This window comes from Phyllobates terribilis, unplaced genomic scaffold, assembly GCF_046119375.1.
Source record: "Phyllobates terribilis strain yellow unplaced genomic scaffold, ASM4611937v1 Scaffold_56__1_contigs__length_8794411, whole genome shotgun sequence".
Taxonomy (NCBI): Eukaryota; Metazoa; Chordata; class Amphibia; order Anura; family Dendrobatidae; genus Phyllobates; species Phyllobates terribilis.
The window spans coordinates 8143059-8161771 of NW_027362816.1; the positions used below are offsets into that span (position 1 = coordinate 8143059).

Here is an 18713-nt window from a genome sequence, read left to right on the forward strand (position 1 = left end):
GGGACTTAGCGAGTTTACCTGCATGCCGTTCGGACTCTGCAACGCACCAGGAACCTTCCAACGGTTGATGGAATGCTGTCTGGGACACCGAAACTTCGAGACGGTCCTGTTATACCTGGACGATGTCATCGTCTACTCCAAGACCTACGAGGACCACCTGAAACACCTGGCAGAAGTGTTCGAAGCCCTGGCAAACTACGGCCTAAAGGTGAAACCCTCCAAGTGTCACCTCCTGAAACCAAGGGTGCAGTACCTGGGACACGTGGTGAGTGCTGACGGAGTGGCTCCTGATCCTGAGAAGATCACCGCAATCAAGGAATGGCCAAGCCCCTCCAGCGTAAAGGAAGTGCGGCAGTTCCTCGGGTTGGTAGGCTACTACCGAAGGTTCATTCCCGGTTTCACCAAAAAGGCAGCTCCTATGCAGGACCTCCTGATAGGCCAGTCCAGAAAGGCCAAGAACCAGAAGCCGCCCTTCAGATGGGAGAAGTTGGAAGAAGAGTCCTTCCGCCAGTTGAAGATGGCCCTCACGGGGGATGAAATCCTGGCGTACCCTGATTACAGCCAGCCCTTTATCCTCTACAACGACGCAAGTAACGTCGGGCTAGGAGCCGTACTGTCCCAGATCCAGCAGGGGAAGGAACGGGTAATTGCTTACGCCAGCCGAAAACTGCGACCCACCGAAAGAAACCCCGAGAATTACAGCTCATTCAAGCTAGAATTCCTGGCAGTGGTGTGGGCAGTCACCGAACGCTTTAAGCACTACCTCGCCTCTTCCCGGTTCACCGTGTACACGGATAACAACCCGTTGACACACCTGGACACTGCAAGACTCGGTGCCCTGGAGCAGAGATGGATGGCCCGCCTGTCCAACTTTGAGTTCACAATCAAATACCGGGCAGGACGCTCCAATACCAACGCAGATGCCTTGTCCAGAATGCCAAACCTACCGGACGTGGGGGAAGATCCAGAGGAACTGGAAGAAGTTGAACTTCCCGCGTTCCACCGTCATGGGACTATCCAGTATTCCCACCGTGTAAGGAGTAAGCAATCCGCTACGTTCAATCCTTTACCTCATTACAACTGGGCGGAAACGCAAGACAGTGACCCCGCCGTCCGACTGGTGAAGGAGATGCTGACTCAGCCAGATGCCCGCCTTGACCCAGACGCTCCGGAGGAGGCCAAGCAACTGTGGGCTGAGAAGAGTCGCCTGTTCCTGTACAAGGAGAAGTTGTGCCGCAGAATGGTTAACTCCCGGACGCATGAACTGGTCTGGCAAGTAGTGGTGCCAAGAAGAGACGCGGCTATGGTACTGGAGGCATACCACAACGGAGCTGGACACTTCGGATGGAAGAAGCTGGAGTTCCTGCTGCGCGGGCGGTTCCACTGGGTAGGCATGAGAGGAACCATCGAGAGGTGGTGCAGAGACTGTGGCCCATGCAACCTAAGAAGGAAGGACCGTGCCAGCCAGAAGACTCCCCTGCAGTCCATCGTCACCAGGCAGCCATTGGAACTGGTAGCCTTGGATCATGTAAAACTGACCCCCAGCAGAAGTGGCTACGTCTATGTGTTAACCATCGTGGATCACTACTCCCGGTTCTTGGTTGTCGTCCCCGTCAAGGACCTAACGGCTCAAACAGCAGCTAGAGCCTTCCAGCAGCACTTCTGCCGTCCACACGGATACCCAGAGCAGGTGCTGACGGACCAGGGACCTGCCTTTGAAGCGGAGGTCTTCCAGGAGTTCTGCACTCTGTATGGCTACCGGAAGATAAGAACAACACCCTATCATCCGCAAACCAATGGACTCTGCGAGAAAATGAACCAGGTGGTGATAGATCTCCTGAAAACATTGCCCCTGGAAGAACGCAGTCTGTGGCCTGAGAAATTGCCTGATCTGGTGGACCTATACAACCACATCCCGGTAGGTTCTACCAACTGTACCCCGGCTTACCTAATGAGAGCAAGACCTGGTAAGCTTCCTGTTGATCTGGAGATGGGAGTCCTGACACCCGAGGACACTTCACCAGAAGCAGACTGGGACACAGAGAGGCAGCAGCAGTACCGGAAAGTACAGGAGAGCGTGGAGCGAAGTCTCTGTCAAGCTAGAGAAAGACAGGAGAAGGCTTACAACCAGTATGCTCCCGCTGTTCCCCTGGTACCTGGAGAGCAGGTCTTGAAGAGGAAGAGACGGCTCCACAAGTTGGACGACCAGTGGGAGAAGGACCCGTACACCGTACTGCCCTCAAGCCATGAGAACCCGAAAGTCTGCACAATCAGTAAGGACGGAGGGGAAACCACAGCCATTGTATCCCGAGATCACCTGAAGAAGTGTCCCGAACAGCTACGGAACCCTGAAGAAGAACAAGAAGACCCTCGACCCGCAGAGGAAAGGGAAGATATGGTCAGTACTGTGCTCGGAGACTTCCCTCGGTCTTGGACTCAAGTCAATGGCGCTGTTGTGGTACCCTTCCTCACCTTCCTCCAACCAGCGTCTCAAGTACCTACGGAGAGACAGGTAGAGCTGGAAGAGCAGCCGGTCCAGGAGGCAGAAGATCCCACACAAGCAGACCAGGAGGATCAACCCTCTGCTTATAGTGAGCCTGCCGTACCCCTAGTTAGCCAAAGAGCCCGTAGACAGCTGCCCAGCTTACCCTTGACAGCTCCTACACCCTGTAGTTCAGGACCTGTCAGTCAGCTCCGTAGGTCTACAAGGGCCACTAGAGGCCAGTTGCCCGTACGTTGGAGGATCTAAGTGTTTAAACTGTTTTATTTAAATTTTCCTGTTTATGGTTGCTTGTGAATAATTGTGTATTTCTAGTTATTTTTAGGTGTCGTTTATGGATTATCCGGAATCCTTTGTACATATGTTTGGAGCGTAACCCAGGAACGGACTAAAGACTGTTAAGGACTCGGGGCAGGACAGACCCCTACCTGGTTACGGCTCCCTGTTTCTTGGTGAAATGGACACCCTTGTTTTCTTCCAAAACTGCACCCGGTTGCGGACACTCCGTGACCGTCCTAATGTGTTTTTCTTTATTGTGCTGTTACTGTTTATAACTTGTTATGTTCACCAAAATCTGTTTAGTCCCGGAGTACTAAATTTCACTAGGGGGGAATGTGGCACCCCAGGGGTCTGGTTTCCACAGTAATAGCAATATTACGTCTGTGAGCAGGTGGGAGGTTTCCTGGTCAGACATCCTATGCATGCCACACCTCCTGCCCAGTCCTGGGAGGGGAAGAACTTCCCCTATATAAAACTAGGGCTGAGGCAGGGTTAGAGAGGAGAGTGAGAGAACACAGACAGAGACACAGTCTGGTCTGTAGTGGAGCAGCTTTAGGAACAGGAAAGATCAGGAGCTCTGTGGGAGCTGTGCTAAAAGAGGTCAGGGGCTGGAAGCTGTAGAGCTCGCCCTGATTGAAGAATTATCACCGGACCCGGAGTCCGAGGCTGTGGGGACTAATCCTAACCCAGCAGCAGAAACCGACCGGCAGGGGATTTCAGGTCCTCTGGCCAAGAAACCCGAAGGCACGGTCACACGCAAGGGACCAGCACCGCCATCGTGGAGCGGAAGCTACCAGAAGGCCCCGAGTCACCGGCCATACGGGTGAGCACCACACGGTACACTCAGGGACGTGGGCTACTTTTACCCGCCTCTAGCAAGGTAGCCAGAAGAGTACGATTAGTTGGGGAGGCCTACAACTCCGCCTGGCCAGGGGAGATCCCATCTGCTCAGGGACTGACCAGGCCCCGATCGCTAGCCAGTACTCCGGGAGGGTCTACCTTTGTCACCAGTAAAGACCCTGAACTACACCGCACCGTCTCTGAGTGGTTCCTGCTACCCCCTTCAAACACGTCGGCTGCCCTGAGCCCATACCCCTCCCGTTGGGGGTTATACCAACTACGCTGCACAATCGTACCACCGGCCTCAGCGGTCTGCCCTGCAGCGGCGGCTCCATAGCCGCATTCAACGGGTGGCGTAGTCGAACATTCTAACATCTACTGCTAAACTCTGCCACTCAGTTTGACTCCCTGGGCACGGACCGGGTCACCGCCACGAGACTACTACCCCTATCTGATCCGGCTCCGGGTAGACTCCCGCATGCGCAACGCTGCGCGACACAGCAGGCCCAGGGGCGCGTCATCAGCGTATCATGTGTTGGGGAATAATGACTTCTCCTCTGGTAAATGGGCTGATTCCTGTCAGTTGTGGTCGCTGAGTGCGTGTGATGGGATGTGGCTCCGTCCATTATATTATATCACGTCTTATACCTATAATCTCTCGCTGATCGCAGGTCTCTGTCTTCACACTCAGATCAGATGGAACAAACTGACCACATAGGAGGTTTTTGTTTTTTTTCAAATTCAGCAATCCTATTGGCTGAGTATGACTGTCGTTACCATGGTGACAGAATTTTAAAGGGACAGAACATTAATAATGTATAATAGTGTATTTTATGACATATTTCACATAATAGTGGCTTATATATGGACCTGTACAGATAATATGTGGGCGCACACTTCTATAACTCCTCATATTTTTCATACAGCAATTTGGTGGTGCTGCAGAGATATTTTGGGCGTAATATAACTTGTGCTGGCAATTGATCATCTATAAAGTAGTCTGGTAATGTATGTAATGGTCCTAAGATTGTGCTTTTATGTTCAATACAAATCTAAATATTAATCAGACGTCACTCCCTGCTATTTGAAGGGTTTTTGTCCCTTTCCCTATGTCAGAGTAGTATCACATATAGCTCGGATACGCTGCAGCCTTCAGAACAATGAGGTCCGTTGTGGCTTTCCCCTGCACATTCGGCCATTATATAAGTGACGGCAGCTGCGTTGTGTCCCTGCACGGCTGATAGCGTCGCTGTGCAGGGATTCAGTATGGTGGAGCTGCGGCTCTTTTCTTTTATGGGTCGATACAAGTCTTGTTCAGACATATAAATATGCCTTGATTACATTGTAGAAAAGAAGGGTGACATTACAGGAGTTCCATCCATTCTCAGTGTAAGATCAGTGGGGTCGGACCCCCGGCACCAGGGAGTATACAGAAGGAGCTTGTGAATGTCTTACTTTAGTGGTCTTGTAAGCTCCTCATCCCACACTTTTCCTGTATAGGGCATATAGCTTTTCTGTATACATAACTCTTATGTAAAAACAACATCCTCCATGCACATTTCTGTAGGTTGCCTGATGGTTCAGGTGTATTTACATCATTTTTTTCTACTGCCCGACCTAACAGCGTTAGCTTGCTCTTTTAGCAATCCAATTGTATTGTTTCACATTTGGGGCGATTGTGTCAGCAGCAGGTTTCATTGTGGGGTTATATAATGGGCACTATTTTTATAGGCTTATTTGGATATTAATGCCTTTGTGAATAGATACTTTGCTGCTACCTTGCTCTTTATTATATTGTGGTGGGCCGTCTGTAGTCATATATTGAGATTTTCTGTGACTAGTTGGGCATATATATGTGAGGATTAACCATATCAGTACCTTGCAATGGTTTTGTTATTCATTGGGGCAATTGTTGCTTTTTAGTGTTTTTTTTTAACATGTCTTGTATGTTTAGTCTTTAATAAAATCCTATATTTTTGCTATTCCTTGGTGATCCCGGTCATTGCATCCTTTCTTTCTCCTTGTTTCTTTGCATCTCTATTATGTAGCTGCAGGGTTAGGGACGGCCGGTTCCTTGCAGGAATAGTTATCAGGACGGGTGCGGTTTCTGCTGTAATAACTCATTCATGTGACCCATCAGTCATCACCCGATCAGCCGGGCAATGCTCAGCACAGGCCGCCGTCATCCCACTTCTCTACATCTATTATATAGACACTCCACAACTGCTCCTTCTCTTCAGAATTCAGAAAGATTTTTTTTTAAATTTATTTATTTTTTTATTTCCGCAGCCATGCAGTGACGCTAGGTAGGTGCAGAGCTAAAGGGAAACCCACCTCAGAAGAAAATTCTAGGGTCCTGATCACTAGAGATGAGAGCTTAAAGGGAATCTGTCACTAGGTTTTTGCCATATATTCCGAGAGCAGCATGATGTAGAGACAGAGACCCTGATTCCAGCGATGTGTCACTTTCTGGGCTGCTTGCTGGTGTTTTGATAAAATCTTTGTTTTATCAGTAGGAGGTTGTGACTAGAAGACTAGTAAACCTGCAACCAGGTATCCCTCATTTTTCAGGAGTGGTCCAAATTAAATAAAAAAGCGGTCTATAGGGCGCTAAAAGAATGAACACTAGAAGTGAAAAAATTTTAGGACTAAAAAATAAATTTAATGAGCCCTTTCCACAAAGCGTTTCGATAGTGAACTATCTTCCTCAGGTGGTACATGGCGCGCTTTTTCTCCCTTTCTCTTTTCTCATTTTTCACAAGGTCTGTATAGCAGCCTTCTGCCTATGCACAGTGTACACAGAAAGCTGCCAATCAGTGGTGCAGCCGGTTATACGGAGCTCAGCATTCAGAGCACTGCTAGATCTACAGTAGATAAAACTAAAATTTATCAAAACTGCAGCGAAATAAGGGACACATTTCTGGAATCAGGTTTCTGCCCTTACATCATGCAGATGGGATAGCAAAACCTGGTGGCAGATTCCATTTTAGAGCCATCGGATATTACCTTGTGACCTCTCAAAGGGGAACTTGATGTCTAGGATGGTTATTATTTTATGTCATGTGTCTCTTGCTGCGGGATAACTTGTATGTAATGTGTTGTATGTTAGGTCTATGAACAGTACAAGTCCTTCAGTATAGGGTTACCTGAGAAGCGTAGCCAGCATGAAGCAGGACTTGTATTATGTTTTGTCAGGGATGATTAATGTCTGAGTGCTTTATGCTGCGTTCTGCAGTCATCTCTCTGCCATCCTCCGTACACCCATCGCCGTCCTGTTCTCACACTTCTTTATTTGGCTTTTTTCTTGTGGTCGTAATATGGAGCATGTTGTATCCATAAAGCGGTCAGATTTGCCGGACCTCATGCTGTTCTGCCGAATCAGACCTAGATCATTATTGGGGGCTGGGGCACCTCCAATTCAAGACGGTAGACAAATCGTGTCTTGTGAGACTGCACGCTCCAGCACCCACAATACTGGAGCATCGGTTAGGTTTACACATATCCACCTGTTGTGTTTTCTTTTGGGACACAGCAGTTTGTAGAATTGTCATCATTAATGTTTTCTTTTTTTTATCTTTCCAGTATTACTGAAATTCAGAAAGATGTGGAGTACAGACTGCCAATCACCTTTAAGAACTTCACCATCAGCATCAATATGTAAGTGACACGGGGTGCTATTGTCTTAGTTGAGAGATTACGTTGCATTTGTTGGGGTTATTAAATGTGAACCTAATGGGAATTAAAGGGATTGTCCTCTACTTTGATATTGATAACATCAGCATTGGGTATCAATATCAAATCGATGGGGTTCTGACAGCCCCCCAGAGAGGGAGCCGCATGCTCCTATTCACTTGTGAAGATGGCCCCCACTGATTCCATATTAATGACCTATCCAATGGGTAAGTGATCAATATCAAGGTAGTGGGCAACCCCTTAAAGAAAGCAGACCATATTAGGTACTTCTAGAATATCGTTGTCCCATGCTGTTGATAGACCCCACCGCGTGTAATCGGTACCCTACAATGACTTGTCATCCATAGTCATGTCTTGTAGCACTGGAGCCATTAAATGATGTTGCTTGGCTGCTCATGACGTCACTATAGATGATGTGTATTAATGCAAGTTGTTTAATTGCTACTAATAAGAAATCACTTTAAATCAATATGGAGGCTTATAGGGTCCTCTCAGCTTCCTTTTACATATGGAAGTAGTGGTAGAACAGTATCGTCGATTGTCCCTCCCCAGAAAAATTATCCTTTTTTTTTTTGCAGAGCTCCGATGTGCCAGTCAAAAGGAAATGGAGTGTCTGCAGATTGGTGTGGGAGTGCAGAGGGGCGTGTCCGAGCACTTGAAAGGAGCTGTCTAAGTGCAGTGATACGCCCCAGTGCACTTCCAGCCGGATTTGCAGATGTTTTCCACACTAGATTTGTCATGATGGACTCATCAGATCTCTTATAACACCATTACGATCATATGTCAAGGTGCTGACGTCCCTTTATGCCTTACGCTACGTGCCACCTAAATGGATTTTCCATTGAGATGAGATGAGGGTGCTGGGTATTTTCCCCGGACCTGTCACGTTTCTGTAGGCTGCAGTCATGTATCCCGCGTCTTGCTCTAATACTTTGTTTTTATTGCAGTTTACTTCCGCCACAATTTCCTCAAGACAAACCTCTCATCACAGTCTTTCCACCGATAAGACATCACCTGGTGGACAAGCAAGGCCCCAATGTCACCTGTCCTTTACTACAGAATGTAAGGAGACTTGGGAGATTTTGAGCACTGGACTTAGGAATGTTGTCATTTAACCTTTCAATGACTGAGGTGTTTTTGTTTTTTATAAAGTGGATCTGTGTGGTCTCCTGACACATCTGTTTTAGTAATCTTATAAACCCTATAAAATCACAAATGTGCAGAATTTGTGTTTCAGACCACTGTGCAGTGCCTTTGAAGGCTATGTTCACACATTGCGTTTTTTTCAGTGTTTTTTTAATGCAAATTTTCAGCTGTGTTTTACAGTACAAGCAAAGTCTATGAGATTTCAGAAATCTCATGCTCACACCCTGGTTTTTGTATGATCAGTATTTTGTGATTTGCATTGTTTTTTGCTGAATAGAGCACGTCACTTCTTTCAGTGTATTTCACCCATTGAAAGTAATGTGTAGTGAAAAAACGCCTAGTGTGAACATAGCCTTACATCTAATTGACAATGGGGTGTTACCTTACTCCTTGTCCATGTCTAATCAGTTTGGACAGTAGGCATAATCACTACGACCAGGGGCCTGGCAGTGGCCAGTTGTCAATGTATCCACACATTTCCAGAAGATTGGCACAACGCAGAGGACCTGGGAAGAAGAGATGCCACGGTATTGTTAGTTCATAGGGAATACACCTCTTTATTTTGGTAGATGAGGTCTTTGTCAAACACATCTTCAGCAAAGGAGAACGAAATGAAAGGATTAATGTATGTGTTAATGACCCGGTTCTGCGTGTGCTCTACGTAAAATGTGGCTGCAGATGGCTGTGCTGCATCAACACGTGAGGTTTGGGAGCCCCCTTACATCTAATGGGTGGGGGTCTTACATTGAGGTCCCCACTTCAGACATTTCTGATATTTCCAGTGAATTTTCCAAGGAAGTTTCAGATAAAAATACCATAAGAAAATGTGGTCAACCTTGTTTTAGTTTTTTTTTTAATATATAAGATTTTTAGTTATAGTCTTTGTTATGTTCACATAGAAGACCGGTGGGTTTTTTCTTTTTTAGTAACAAAGTATATACAGTGGGGAAAATAAGTATTGGATACACTGACGATTTTGCAAGTTTTCCCACCTACAAAGAATGGAGAGGGCTGTAATTTTTATCGTAGGTACACTTCACCTGTGAGAGACAGAATCTAAAAATAAAAAACAGAAAAATAACATTTTATAATTTTTACATACTTATTTCATGCAATTATGCAAATTAATTATTTGATACAATAGAAAAACAGATCTTAATATTTGGTACGGAAACCTTTGTTTGCAATTACAGAGGTCAGACGTTTCCTGTAGTTCTTGACCAAGTTTGCAGACACTGCAGCAGGAATTTTGGACCACTCCTCCATACAGATCTTCTCCAGATCTTTCAAGTTTCGGGACTGTTGCTGGGTGCAGTTGTCCTGTCCCCTTTACAGAAAAGCACCCCCAAAGTATAAGGTTTCACCCAGCATGCTTCCCAGTTGGGACGGTGTTCTTGGGGTTGTACTCATCCTTCTTCTTTCTCCAAACACGGCAAGTGGAGTTGATACCAAAAAGTCCTATTTTGGTCTCATCTGACCACATGACCCTCTCCCATGCCTCCTCTGGATCACCCAGATGGTCATTGGCGAACTTCAAACGGGCCTGGACATGTGCTGGTGTGAGCAGGGGACCTGCAGGAGTTTAATCCATGACGGCATAGTGTGTTACTAATGGTAATGTTTGAGACTGTAGTCTCGGCTCTCTTCAGGTCATTGACCAGGTCCTCCTGTGTAGTTCTGGGCTGATTCCTGACCTTTCTCAGAATCATCCTTATCCCACGGGTCGAGATCTTGCATGGAGCCCCAGACCGAGGAAGATTGACAGTCATCTTGTGTTTCTTCCGTTTTCTAATAATTGTGCCAACAGTTGTTGCCTTCTCACCAAGCTGCTTGCATATTGTCCTGTAGCCAATCCCAGCCTGGAGCAGGTCTACAATTTTGTCCCTGGTGTCCTTAGATAGCTCTTTGGTCTTAACCATGGTGGATAGGTTGGAGTGTGATTGATTGAGTGTGTGGACAGGTGTCTTTTATACAGGTAACGAGTTCAAACAGGTACAATAAATACAGGTGAGGAGTGCAGAGTAGGAGGGCTTCTGAAAGAAAAACTAACAGGTCTGTGAGAGCCAGATTTCTTGCTGGTTGGTAGGTGATCAAATACTTATTTCATGCAATGAAATGCGATTTAATTATTAAAAAATCATACAATGTGATTTTTTTTTGGATTTTATTTTTAGATTCTGTCTCTCACAGTTGAAGTGTACCTATGATAAAAATGACAGACCTATCCATTCTTTGTAGGTGGGAAAACTTGCAAAATCGGCAGTGTATCAAATACTTATTTTCCCTACTGCGTGCGTGTATGTATATATATATATGTGTGTGTGTGTGTGTGTATGTACAGTACAGACCAAAAGTTTGGACACACCTTCTCATTTAAAGACTTTTTATGTATTTTCATGACTATGAAAATTGTACATTCACACTGAAGGCATCAAAACTATGAATTAACACATGTGGAATTATATACTTAACAAAAAGTGTGAAACAACTGAAAATATGTCTTATATTCTAGGTTCTTCAAAGTAGCCACTTTTTGCTTTGATGACTGCTTTGCACACTCCTGGCATTCTCTTGATGCGCTTCAAGTGGTAGTCACCGGTAATGGTCTTCCAACAATCTTGAAGGAGTTCCCGGAGATGCTTAGCACTTGTTGGCCCTTTTGCCTTCACTCGGCGGTCCAGCTCACCCCAAACCATCTCGATTGGGTTCAGGTCTGGTGACTGTGGAGGCCAGGTCATCTGGCGTAGCACCCCATCACTCTCCTTCTTGGTCAAATAGCCCTTACACAGACTGGAGTTGTGTTTGGGGTCATTGTCCTTTTGAAAAATAAATGATAGTCCAACTAAACGCAAACCGGATGGAATAGCATGCCGCTGCAAGATGCTGTGGTAGTCATGCTGGTTCAGTATGCCTTCAATTTTGAATAAATCTCCAACAGTGTCACCAGCAAAGCACCCCCACACCATCACTCCTCCTCCTCCATGCTTCACTGTGTGAACCAGGCATGTAGAGTCCATCCGTTCACCTTTTCTGCGTCGCACAAAGACATGGTGGTTGGAACCAAAGATCTCAAATTTGGACTCATCAGACCAAAGCACAGATTTCCACTGGTCTACTGTCCATTCCTTGTGTTCTTTAGCCCAAACAAGTCTCTTCTGCTTGTTGCCTGTCCTTAGCAGTGGTTTCCTAGCAGCTATTTTACCATGAAGGCCTGCTGCACAAAGTCTCCTCTTAACAGTTGTTGAAGAGATGTTTCTGCTGCTAGAACTCTGTGTGGCATTGACCTGGTCTCTAATCTGAGCTGCTGTTAACCTGCGATTTCTGAGGCTGGTGACTCGGATAAACTTATCCTCAGAAGCAGAGGTGACTCTTGGTCTTCCTTTCCTGGGGCAGTCCTCATGTGAGACAGTTTCTTTGTAGCGCTTGATGGTTTTTGCAACTGCACTTGGGGACACTTTCAAAGTTTTCACAATTTTTCGGACTGACTGACCTTCATTTCTTAAAGTAATGATGGCCACTCGTTTTTCTTTACTTAGCTGCTTTTTTCTTGCCATAATACAAATTCTAACAGTCTATTCAGTAGGACTATCAGCTGTGTATCCACCAGACTTCTGCACAACACAACTGATGGTCCCAACCCCATTTATAAGGCAAGAAATCCCACTTATTAAACCTGACTGGGCACACGTGTGAAGTGAAAGCCATTTCCGGCGACTACCTCTTGAAGCTCATCAAGAGAATGCCAAGAGTGTGCAAAGCAGCCATCAAAGCAAAAGGTGGCTACTTTGAAGAACCTAGAATATAAGACATATTTTCAGTTGTTTCACACTTTTTTGTTAAGTATATAATTCCACATGTGTTAATTCATAGTTTTGATGCCTTCAGTGTGAATGTACAATTTTCTTAGTCATGAAAATACAGATAAATCTTTAAATGAGAAGGTGTGTCCACCTTTTGGTCTGTACTGTATATATACACTGCTCAAAAAAATAAAGGGAACACTTAAACAACAGAATATAACTCCAAGTAGATCAAACTGTCCACTTAGGAAACGACACTGATTGACAATCAATTTCACATGCTGTTGTGCAAATGGAATAGACAATAGATGGAAATTATTGGCAATTATCAAGACACCCTCAAAGGATTGATTCTGCAGGTGGGGACCACAGACCACATCTCAGTACCAATGCTTTCTGGCAGATGTTTTGGTCACTTTTGAATGTTGGTTATGCTTTCACACTCGTGGTAGCATGAGACAGACTCTACAACCCACAGAAGTTGCTCAGGTAGTGCAGCTCATCCAGGATGGCACATCAGTGCGAGCTGTGGCAAGAAGGTTTGCTGTGTCTGTCAGCGTAGTGTCCAGAGGCTGGAGGTGCTACCAGGAGACAGGCCAGTACACCAGGAGACAAGGAGGGGGCCGTAGGAGGGCAACAACCCAGCAGCAGGACCGCTACCTCAGCCTTTGTGCAAGGAGGAACAGGGGGAGCACTGACAGAGCCCTGCAAAATGACCTCCAGCAGGCCACAAATGTTCATGTGTCTACACAAACGGTTAGAAACCGACTCCATGAGGGTGGTATGAAGGCCCGACGTCCACAGATGGGGGTTGTGATCACATCCCAACATTGTGCAGGACGCTTGGCATTTGCCACAGAACACCAGGATTGGCAAAGTCGCCACTGGCACCCTGTGCTCTTCACAGATGAAAGCTGGTTCACACTGAGCACATGTGACAGACATGACAGAGTCTGGAGACGCCGCGGAGAGCGATCTGCTGCCTGCAACATCCTTCAGCATGACCGGTTAGGCAGTGGGTCAGTAATGGTGTGGAGTGGCATTTCTTTGGAGGGCCGCACAGCCCTCCATGTGCTCGCCAGAGGTAGCCTGACTGCCATTAGGTACCGAGATGAGATCCTCAGACCCCTTGGGAGACCATATGCTGGTGAGGTTTGCCCTGGGTTCCTCCTAATGCAGGACAATGCCAGACCTCATGTGGCTGGAGTGTGTCAGCAGTTCCTGCAAGATGAAGGCATTGAAGCTATGGACTGTCCCGCCCGTTCCCCAGACCTGAATCCGATTGAGCACATCTGGGACATCATGTCTCGCTCCATCCACCAACGTCACGTTGCACCACAGACTGTCCAGGAGTTGGCGGATGCTTTAGTCCAGGTCTGGGAGGAGATCGCACAGGAGACCATCCGCAACCTCATCAGGAGCATGCCCAGGCGTTGTAGGGAGGTCATACAGGCACGTGGAGGCCACACACAATACTGAACCTCATTTTGACTTGTTTTAAGGACATTACATCAAAGTTGGATCAGCCTGTAGTGTGTTTTACCACTTTAATTTTGGGGGTGGCTCCAAATCCAGGCCTCCATTAGTTAATAAATTTGATTTCCATTGATGATTTTTATGTGATTTTGTTGTCAGCACATTCAGCTTTGTACAGAACAAAGTATTCAATGAGAATATTTCATTCATTCAGATCTAGGATGTGTTATTTGAGTGTTCCCTTTATGTTTTTGAGCAGTGTATGTATATGTGTGTGTATATATATAATTTTTTTTTTTTTTTTTCAATACATATTTCACTTTGGAGCTGACATAAGTCATGGACATGGGCTCTGTATCATGATATGTCTCCAATTTAGCAAATCTAGATCATGAAAGTAACTCTGTGACCTGCCATGTTGTCACCCTGAGTAATATGCTATAGGTATCATTACTGAGTCATATAGTGATGAAGTGATTGACAGTTGCTCCTGCTTTCTATCGAGCGTCTCTCCTGCTCTCTCGAGCGTCTCTCCTGCTCTTTCTCTCTCGAGCGTCTCTCCTGCTCTCTCTCTCGAGCATCTCTCCTGCTCTCTCTCTCGAGCGTCTCTCCTGCTCTCTCTCTCTAGCTTCTCTCCTGCTCTTTCTCTCGAGCGTCTCTCCTGCTCTCTCTCGAGCGTCTCTCCTGCTCTCTCTCTCGGGCGTCTCTCCTGCTCTCTCTCGAGCGTCTCTCCTGCTCTCTCTCTCGAGCGTCTCTCCTGCTCTCTCTCTCGAGCGTCTCTCCTGCTCTCTCTCTCGAGCGTCTCTCCTGCTCTCTCTCTCGAGCATCTCTCCTGCTCTCTCTCTCGAGCGTGTCTCCTGCTCTCTCTCGAGCGTCTCTCCTGCTCTCTCTCTCTCGAGCGTCTCTCCTGCTCTCTCTCTCGAGCATCTCTCCTGCTCTCTCTCTCGAGCGTCTCTCCTGCTCTCTCTCTCTAGCTTCTCTCCTGCTCTTTCTCTCGAGCGTCTCTCCTGCTCTCTCTCGAGCGTCTCTCCTGCTCTCTCTCTCGGGCGTCTCTCCTGCTCTCTCTCGAGCGTCTCTCCTGCTCTCTCTCTCGAGCGTCTCTCCTGCTCTCTCTCTCGAGCGTCTCTCCTGCTCTCTCTCTCGAGCGTCTCTCCTGCTCTCTCTCTCGAGCGTGTCTCCTGCTCTCTCTCTCGAGCGTCTCTCCTGCTCTCTCTCGAGCGTCTCTCCTGCTCTCTCTCTCGAGCATCTCTCCTGCTCTCTCTCTCGAGCATCTCTCCTGCTCTCTCTCTCGAGCGTCTCTCCTGCTCTCTCTCTCTAGCTTTTCTCCTGCTCTTTCTCTCGAGCGTCTCTCCTGCTCTCTCTCGAGCGTCTCTCCTGCTCTCTCTCTCGAGCGTCTCTCCTGCTCTCTCTCGAGCGTCTCTCCTGCTCTCTCTCTCGAGTGTCTCTCCTGCTCTCTATCTCTCGAACGTCTCTCCTGCTCTCTCTCTCGAGCGTCTCTCCTGCTCTCTCTCTCGAGCGTCTCTCCTGCTCTCTCTCGAGCGTCTCTCCTGCTCTCTCTCGAGCGTCTCTCCTGCTCTCTCTCTCGAGCTTCTCTCCTGTTCTCTCTCTCTCGAGCATCTCTCTCTCTCTAGCGTCTCTCCTGCTCTCTCTCTCTCGAGCGTCTCTCCTGCTCTCTCTCTCGAGCGTCTCTCCTGCTCTCTCTCTCGAGCGTCTCTCCTGCTCTCTCTCGAGCGTCTCTCCTGCTCTCTCTCGAGAGTCTCTCCTGCTCTCTCTCTCGAGCATCTCTCCTGCTCTCTCTCTCGAGCTTCTCTCCTGCTCTCTCTCTCGAGCTTCTCTCCTGCTCTCTCTCTCGAGCGTCTCTCTCTCTCTAGCGTCTCTCCTGCTCTCTCTCTCTCGAGCGTCTCTCCTGCTCTCTCTCTCTCGGGCGTCTCTCCTGTTCTCTCTCTCTCGAGCGTCTCTCCTGCTCTCTCTCTCTCGAGCGTCTCTCCTGCTCTCTCTCTCGAGCGTCTCTCCTGCTCTCTCTCTCGAGCGTCTCTCCTGCTCTCTCTCTCTCGAGCATCTCTCCTGCTCTCTCTCTCGAGCGTCTCTCCTGCTCTCTCTCGAGCGTCTGTCCTGCTCTCTGTCGAGCGTCTCTCCTGCTCTCTCTCTCTCGAGCGTCTCTCCCGCTCTCTCTCTCTCGAGCGTCTCTCCTGCTCTCTCTCTCGAGCGTCTCTCCTGCTCTCTCTCTCGAGCATCTCTCCTGCTCTCTCTCTCGAGCGTCTCTCCTGCTCTCTCTCTCCCGAGCGTCTCTCCTGCTCTCTCTCTCTCGAGCGTCTCTCCTGCTCTCTCTCTCGAGCGTCTCTCCTGCTCTCTCTCTCGAGCGTCACTCCTGCTCTCTCTCTCGAGCGTCTCTCCTGATCTCTCTCTCGAGCGTCTCTCCTGCTCTCTCTCTCTCGAGCGTCTCTCCTGCTCTCTCTCTCTCAAGCTTCTTTCCTGCTCTCTCTCTCGAGCGTCTCTCCTGCTCTCTCTCTCTCAAGCGTCTCTCCTGCTCTCTCTCTCTCGAGCGTCTCTCCTGCTCTCTCTCTCGAGCGTCTCTCCTGCTCTCTCTCTCGAGCGTCTCTCCTGCTCTCTCTCTCGAGCATCTCTCCTGCTCTCTCTCTCGAGCGTCTCTCCTGCTCTCTCTCTCCCGAGCGTCTCTCCTGCTCTCTCTCTCTCGAGCGTCTCTCCTGCTCTCTCTCTCGAGCGTCTCTCCTGCTCTCTCTCTCGAGCGTCACTCCTGCTCTCTCTCTCGAGCGTCTCTCCTGATCTCTCTCTCGAGCGTCTCTCCTGCTCTCTCTCTCTCGAGCGTCTCTCCTGCTCTCTCTCTCTCAAGCTTCTTTCCTGCTCTCTCTCTCGAGCGTCTCTCCTGCTCTCTCTCTCTCAAGCGTCTCTCCTGCTCTCTCTCTCTCGAGCGTCTCTCCTGCTCTCTCTCTCGAGCGTCTCTCCTGCTCTCTCTCTCGAGCGTCTCTCCTGCTCTCTCTCTCTCGAGCGTCTCTCCTGCTCTTTCTCGAGCGTCTCTCCTGCTCTCTCTCTCTCGAGCGTCTCTCCTGATCTTGAGCGTCTCTCCTGCTCTCTCTCTCTCTCGAGCGTCTCTCCTGCTCTCTCTCTCTCGAGCATCTCTCCTGATCTTGAGCGTCTCTCCTGCTCTCTCTCTCGAGCGTCTCTCCTGCTCTCTCTCTCTCGAGCGTCTCTCCTGATCTTGAGCGTCTCTCCTGCTCTCTCTCTCGAGCGTCTCTCCTGCTCTCTCTCTCGCGCGTCTCTCCTGCTCTCTCTCTCTCGAGCGTCTTTCTAGCGTCTCTCCTGCTCTCTCTCTCTCGAGCGTCTCTCCTGCTCTCTCTCTCTTGAGCGTCTTTCTAGCGTCTCTCCTGCTCTCACTCTCTCGAGCGTCTCTCCTGCTCTCTCTCTCTCTCGAGCGTCTTTCTAGCGTCTCTCCTGCTCTCTCTCTCTCGAGCGTCTCTCCTGATCTTGAGCGTCTCTCCTGCTCTCTCTCTCGAGCGTCTCTCCTGCTCTCTCTCTCTCGAGCGTCTCTCCTGATCTTGAGCGTCTCTCCTGCTCTCTCTCTCTCGAGCGTCTCTCCTGATCTTGAGCGTCTCTCCTGCTCTCTCTCTCTCTCTCGAGCGTCTCTCCTGCTCTCTCTCTCTCGAGCGTCTTTCTAGCGTCTCTCCTGCTCTCTCCAGCCCTTGTCTGCTTGATCGCTGATACTGCCATACTTTGTGGTCTGTATACACTGTGTTCCAAATTATTATGCAAATAATATTTTCTCAGATTTTCCCATATTACCTATATGAATTGCAGTCATTGTAATTTTCCAGTCAATAACTATTAGAGTACAATTGAAAGGTTTTTGCACTAACTGCCTATGATAACAGTATATTTAAAAAAAATAAAAAAACTCAAACTGCACTCAAAATGCATGTTCCAAATTATTATGCACAGCAGAGTTTTCAACCTTTTCATTTTAATAAAGAACAAAAAAATGGTCTTTCTTGAAATTATAAGCATTAGCAGGTTATTACACACTGAAATCAAACAGTTTTCAACTCAAAACTTTATTCTAGGTGATGTTACATTTGCACATAGGACCGCTTGTTCGAAAGGAGCTTCTGAACTCTCTCGTCCATTGAATTTGTCAGGTTTTGGATGGTTTCTGCTTCAATTGTTTTGCATGAGGACAGAATACCCTCCCAGAGCTGTTGCTTAGATGTGAGCTGCCTCCCGCCATCATAGACGCTCCTTTTGATGATGCTCCAGGTTCTCAATGGGGTTGAGGTCAGGGGAGCATGGGGGCCACACCATAAGTTTGTCCCCTTTTATGCCCATAGCAGCCAGAGATGCAGATGTGTTATGTGCAGCATGAGATGGGGCATTATCATGCATGAAAATGATCTTGCTGCGGAATGCACGGTTCTTCTTCTTGAACCATGGAAGGAAGTGCTGTTTGAGAAACTCAACATACATTATGGAGTTCATCTTTACCCCTTCAGGGATCCTAAAAGGGCCGACAATCCCTCTCCCCATGATTCCAGCCCAAGACATTACTCCACCTCCTCCTTGTTGGCGCCGTAGCCGTGTTTGCATGGGGTGTCCATCAACCAGCCATCCTCCACTCCATCCATCTGGACCATCGAGATCATTTCATGCATGATAATGCCCCGTCTCATGCTGCACATAACACATCTGCATCTCTGGCTGCTATGGGCATAAAAGGGGACAAACTTATGGTGTGACCCCCATGCTCCCCTGACCTCAACCCCATTGAGAACCTCTGGAGCATCATCAAAAGGAGTGTCTATGATGGCGGGAGGCAGTTCACATCTAAGCAACAGCTCTGGGAGGGTATTCTGTCCTCATGCAAAACAATTGAAGCAGAAACCATCCAAAACCTGACAAATTCAATGGACGAGAGAGTTCAGAAGCTCCTTTCAAACAAGCGGTCCTATGTGCAAATGTTACATCACCTA

At 48.0% G+C, this 18713-nt stretch overlaps 1 protein-coding gene and 1 pseudogene across 2 annotated transcripts in view; one reads left to right on the top strand and one right to left on the bottom strand.

Annotated features, from left to right (window-relative positions):
- LOC141192249 (uncharacterized) overlaps window positions 1-18713 on the bottom strand; it is a 338025-nt gene that overhangs the window by 57267 nt on the left and 262045 nt on the right. The window lies entirely within an intron of this gene.
- The window catches only part of LOC141192261 (vacuolar protein sorting-associated protein 37A-like), a 38704-nt pseudogene that overhangs the window by 6865 nt on the left and 13126 nt on the right, over window positions 1-18713 (top strand).